Source organism: Chrysochloris asiatica, unplaced genomic scaffold, assembly GCF_000296735.1.
Source record: "Chrysochloris asiatica unplaced genomic scaffold, ChrAsi1.0 scaffold00101, whole genome shotgun sequence".
In the NCBI taxonomy this organism is placed as follows: domain Eukaryota; kingdom Metazoa; phylum Chordata; class Mammalia; order Afrosoricida; family Chrysochloridae; genus Chrysochloris; species Chrysochloris asiatica.
Window position 1 is genome coordinate 10,330,570 of NW_006408619.1, and position 6,607 is coordinate 10,337,176.

Here is a 6,607-nt window from a genome sequence, read left to right on the forward strand (position 1 = left end):
CATGATCCACACAATCGAAAGCCTTTGCGTAGTCAATAAAGCACAGGTAAACATCTTTCTGGTATTCTCTGCTTTCAGCCAAGATCCATCTGACATCAAAAATGATATCCCTCATTTCACATTTTCTTCTGAAACTGACTTGAACCTCTGGAAGTTCTCTGTCAATGTATGCTTGCAGCCATTTTTGGATTTCCTTTAGTAAAACTTTACTAACATGGGATGTCAGTGATATTGTCTGATAATTTCCACATTCCACTGGATCATCTCCCTTTGGAATGGGCACAAATATGGATCTCTTCTAGTCAGTTAGCCAGGTAGTTGTCTTCCAAATTTCTTGGCATAAATGAGTGAGTGCCTCCAGTGCCGCATCAGTTTGTTGAAAGATTTCCATTTGTGTTCCATCTATTCCTGGTGCTATTCCTGGTGCCTTGTTCTTTGCCAACGACTTCAGTGTACCTTGAGCTTCTTCCTTCAGGATCATGCTCGTTGACAGTTCAGATCCACCTGGAGACACGTCTGGTGATCTACTTTCCAAAAGGCAGCCTTTGAAAACCCTTTGAAGTACAGTTCTCTGCTGATACACAGGAATGCCAGAGATGGATCAACTTGATGATCACTGATTATTCATTTTAGATTCAGGACAAATATTTATTCAATGGAGTCCTGGTGGTGCTGCAGAATAAGCACTGGACTGTTAATCACAAAGCCAGTGGTTCAAACATACTAGTCACTTCTCAGAAACTCCCTACCGGGTCGCTCTGAGCTGGAACTAACTCAGTGGAACTTAACAACAACAACAGTATTATACAATATAATATAATAATGTAACATAAGACTTGCTGCTGCTGCATGCCATAGGGGCTGTAAATCGTTATGGACATAGAAAGCCTCATCTTCTCCCATGGAACTGCTGGTAGTTTTGGAGGTTCGAAGTCCAAATTCAGAAAGCCTGCTCTAGAGAAAGGCCCTTGTCTCCTTTCAGCATCTGTAGCCCAGCATTCCTTAGAAATCTCCATGGCAACAATCTTTTACTAGATCTTAGAGCCTCACAGTAGAGAAACCTCAGGTCCACTTCTGTCTCTTCCTTTTTGGTGGTACTATGTCCCACTTCTCTGCTCACTTCTGTCTCCTTTATTTCTCCTAAGACAAAAGGTGTTGCAGATCACACTTTTGGGAGACTCCCTGACATTGGATCAGGGTCATGATGGGATTAAGGGTATTGCAAGTCACCCTTATTTCTCAATTTATCACATTAGATCGCATCACTGTGGATCATCACAAACAGCTGAGAATCATGGTCCAGTGAAGCTGACACATATTTGGGGAAGGGGGGCCACAATTCGATTCACGACAATCACAAACCAATGGAAACACATCGACCAAGAGCAATATGGCCAAGAATCAACAGAATGGGCATATGTGTGGATTTTACTATGTTTCTATCCAGGACTGACTGTCTGCTCCACCAAGGAGAAGGAGTTGGATGGCGATTCCACCTTCATGTTCATGTACAAATGTTTTCCTTTTACCAGATGGCATTTAAAATCTCTCCTCTTAGTCATCACAACAATTCCCAGGGATTTTATTCACAGCAGAAGTGCAAGGCACTGACCAAATGCCTGTGGTAGGACCTGCTGGCACTGCCATTATAGTAGGTCAAGAAAGGGGTCCATTCCTGCTGAGGCTCGGGCAATTCTATGATGTAGAAGATATGAGACAGTTAGGGAGGTTAAGACCTCCTGCAGTTGTTGGGTGGAACACCATGAAATAAAATCATTGAAAACACCCATATTTCTCGGTTACCAATAAAACAATTCTGTATCTCCCTGAGTTGGGAGGTAGGCTGTGGAGGCTGTACATTGTTATAGGGTGAGAATCTCTGAGGAAGGGGTTCTAAAAGATCTCAACAGAACTATTTCTTCTACCTCTTCTCGTAGTTTACCTCTGTGCATTTGTATGTTCCTCATTCTCATGTTCTCAGGCTTCCTCAGTGGTATGGAAGGCAGCAGTCAAGGGTCTACCTACAGGCTAATACTAAAGCTCCAACCTCAGTTTTGGAGTCAGTGACACTTTATTGACAATCAAAAGCAATGATGTGAGTTTCAAGTTCAAGAAGGGAGCCTCCAGGTAGTAATTACTTCCTCCCTATCTTAATTCTATCCGACTGCTATAACATCAAACCCACAAATGGGTGGCTGTAACAAGCAGAAGTGTATTTTCTCATAGGTAAGGAGGATAGAGATCTGAATTCAGGGCACCGACTCTTGGGGAAGGTCCTTGTTTCTTCAGCTTCTGTTCTTGGGCTCCATGGGGATCTTCATGTGGTGCAGCATTGATCTTCCCCATCTCTGCTTCTCTCTCACACGTGTTTACTTCCGGAAAGTACAGCCTCAGAAACCCTATACAGGATGGCTATGAGTTAGAACTGACTCCACGCACATCACCACCACCACATGTCTGTCATAGGGAAAAAAACACCGAAGACTTGAAATGAAAGTTCAGAGGAGTCATGAAGTATTAGAGAGACATTCAGATGATAAATCACCAGTTTACATAGGTAAAAACATAATGATTTTAAAGAGTGGGTCCTGAGCAGAGGTTATAGGGGGAGAAACAAGGAGGTAACAATAAAATCATTGATTTGTTCATTTTTATTGAGGTCACAAAAAGGAGGATTAAAGAACTGGGGAAGGACTTTTCAGTGGACACAAATGCCTTAACATTTACAATCATAATATAACATGTATACTTTTCAGAATCAGTCATAAAAATGTCAAAGTTGATGGAAGCCATGTTCGAAGCTGGAGCTGGAAATACAAATTAACATTGAGGCTCTGTCTTTAGAAATTTCTTGCTTAAGTGAAACCTTCTATTACCCACGTTTTGTTTCTATACCACTATCATGAAAGGAGTATTTCTTAAGACCACTTTACACCAATGCATCTATTCTGAAACTCTCCTTTCTTGGACTGTATTCCTTCTATATCATGGCTTGACTACAAAGAAAACATTCCCTTAGTTATTTGTGGCTTCTCAGAATAAACATAGCCAGATGACAAGAGCCTGTCAGGGGAACAAACATAGATTGCCACGCAGGCTGCTGGGTAAAAAGAACAGTCTAGTTCAACAAGATAGGAGTTAAATTTAATCTTGCAGTTTGGGTCAAAAAGGCTTTATAAATTATTCCTTTACAATTCTTTCCTCTTGACCAGGGATCAGATCCTCTGATCAACTTAAGAAATTGTTTTTATGCATAGATTTGGTTTAAATCATTGTTGATTATACTCTTCAATTTAACAAGCATTTAACTTCTACCTTGCTGTAGGTGAGTTCTCATTTTCAGGGCAAGCTGGTCTCATGTCACCCACAAGAGAGTAACATCTTCTGGAAGGAGTTTCTGGCCATTAGACAACCTGGTTTCTCTTTGTTTCACCATGCTACTAAAGCTCCATTAGGAGGAATCTTAATGATTCAAAAAGACTCAGAGCCCTTACTGGATGGATGAATGAAACTCAGTGCTCTTCGAATTCATTAGAGATGATCATAGTTTCTATGTACATTAGTCTACACACAGGCATACTGTGTGCTCCTCTGAGTCAAGGCATTAGTGGTTATTTACATATAATATTTAATAGTTATAATGGCAATAATTACAAATATCATAAGTCAAGTTGATGAGTTTGGTTGCATTTAAGACCCAATAACTTTTGGGAATTGACTTAGTTCTCTAGTGCTACTATAACAGAAAGACCATGAGTGGATGGTTTTAACGACCAGAAATGTATTCCTTCAAGTTTAAGAGGTTAGAAGTTCAAATGCAGAGTACTGGTTCTGGAGCAATGTCCTTGTCTCCTTTCATCATCAGTTGTTGCTGTTGTTGTTAGGTGCCCCCAAGTTGGTTCCGATTCATAGCAACCCCATGCACAACAGGAAGAAACACTGTCTGGGCCTGCACCATCCTCACAATTATTGTTATGCGCAATGCTGCTGCCTCTGTGCCAATCCATTTCACTGGGGGGCTTCCTCTTTTTCACTAACCCTCCACTTTATCAAACATGAACTCCTTCTCCAGGGACTGGTCCCTCCTGACGAGTAGACCCAGTAGTCCTTGGAGATCTCCATACATCTTGGCATCCACCTTCTAGGAACTTCACAGTGCTGGGATACCCGGTCCAAAGGATGCACTCCACTTCTGTTCTTCCATCATGGTGGCAGTCTGTCCCTCTTTCTGTGCTCAATTTTCTCTCCTTCTATCTCTTGTAACATAAAAAGTGTTGCATGCCACAGCCTTGAGAATCTCCCATAAATTGGATCAGGGTGGTGGTGGGATTAAGCTTGGTGTGCCCCACCCTTAATCCTTTTATTGGCTTATCACATCATGGGGGATAGCTACATCTCAAATGTCAGAACACTAAACATCCTGGCCCAATCAAATTGACACAAAACCTTAACTATCACAGAAAATGACTAAAAATGTCCACGAAAAGAGGATCTTGTTAGTCAGTAATGTGAAGTCAAGTGGCTTTTTGATGACGTTATTGAATGTTGTTGTTTTTTTCCTACTTCCCCTGAGGTATTCAAGGTATTAGCAGTAGCACACACTTTATCTTGCTATGCCAAGAGGAAGTCCAAGGTAATTGTGTTGCTTAAACCTACTTTTGCAATATAATTTAAATAGGTTTGTTGAGAATTTAGTAGGTTTGGCAATGCCATCAATCATTCCTTTTGTTGTGTCAAATACAGTTTGGATGGCATGGGCTAAATCTGCAACTCTAATAAGGAAGGAAAGCTCTTTGAAAGAGTAGCCTCTGCTAGGATAGTCCTTAAATTTTTGTTTTGTTGACCTGTTGATCTCTTGACTGTTTCTTTCTTTCTTTCTTTTAAGTTTTAAATCATCAGTCCAGTGTGTGGACTTTTATTATAATACTGGATGTTTAGGGGAACTTTTATATGTCTTAATGGACACTTGGCTAGTCATTTTCTAGCTCTCTAAGCAAGGTAGTGCCCAGGTATAAGATAATAACTTCCACCTAAGGACAAATACTCATAAGTGGCACAAATTATGCTATCTCCAGTACTGTTCTTTTTCGAGGAGATCTATGCGTATGCGTAGTAGAACCCTCCAGGGGTGGGGGTGGGGTGTCCATTCTCTCAAGCATTCCCTCTAATCACCAGAATGGAGGTGCACAGACAGCGAGAGACCAATGAACAGATACCAAAAAAAAAAAAAAAAAGAATGTCCACATCTGTATCTCTGTGGTTCTGTCAGGCGTTCATGGCTGTTCTGATCCTTCCCCCACTTGGTCTCTCCCAAGATGGCGGTTCCGGGAGCAGCTGAGCATCTTGAATTAGAAAGCAATGGATTTCTTCATTCTGCTACAAATTCCTCTAGCTGTAAGCCTTCCAAGCTTCTAAATATTCCTTTATATGTGGTTCAGCATTCTAGCACCATCCCCTGAGCCTGCTTGGTCCAGTATTTTCAATAACTTCATATGGATGTGAAAGCTGGACAGTGACTAAGGAAGACAGTAGAAGAATTGATGTTTTTGAGTTATGGTGTTGGAGGAGCTTAATGAAGGTGTCATGGGCTGCCAAAAGAACCAATAAATCCATTTTGGAAGACATGCAGCCAGAGTGCTCCTTGGAGGCCAAGATGGCCAAACTTTGTCTCTCATACTTTGGACATATTGTCAGGAGGGACCAGTCACTGGAGAAGGATATCATGTTTGGTAGGGTGGAGTGTTAGAGAAAAAAGAGGAAGACCCCCAATGAGATGCATGGGCTCAAGCGTGGCAACAGTAGTGAAGTTGGCCCAGGATTGGGCAGTGTTTTGTTCTGCTGTGCATAAGGTCGCTATGAGTCGGTACCAACTCATACCGACTAGATGGCACTTAACAACAACAACAAGTACTGTTGTTTGGAAAAGGGAGAGTACTATGCATCTGATCAAGATAATGTTCAATAAAAGAAGTGTTACAAATAGGTATACATCCGACCCCTGTGAGACTTTTCAGTCTTACACAGAGGGAAGAGTTACAGCCCTAGTAGCTTCTTGACAATTGTCCAAAATTTCTGGAGAATGTAGAATGTTGGATTAGATCATTATCTTTGCTTTGGCACCTAGAGGGAGGACATTTTCTGAGCAGATGAAGGTTTACAATGAGAAATGCAGAGCAATTTCACTGCTGTTTAATAGCAAAAGTTAGATTAAGACAGGGAACTTGCCATAGGGTAGTCCTTTTAATGTGCCTGTGGAAGGGCGGGGACAGGACACAACCTGACTCATACAAAGGTAGCAGAATAATTGGCAGTGGAATTAGGAAAACTGTAAAAGAATTGATACATTGGAGTTATGGTATTGAAGGAGAATATTGAAAATACCATGGACTGTCAAAAGAACAAACAGATCTATGTTGAAAGAAGTATAGCCAGAATGTTCCTTGGAAGCTCACCAGCCACTCCTCAGAAACTCTGTGAGTCAGAACCAACTTGATGACACTTAACAACAACAATAACAGAATCAGTATAAAAAGATAAAATGTTAATTTAAAATTCATGTCTTATTAATTTAATTTATGACCAGTCTTAATAATAAGGGGTAATGGAA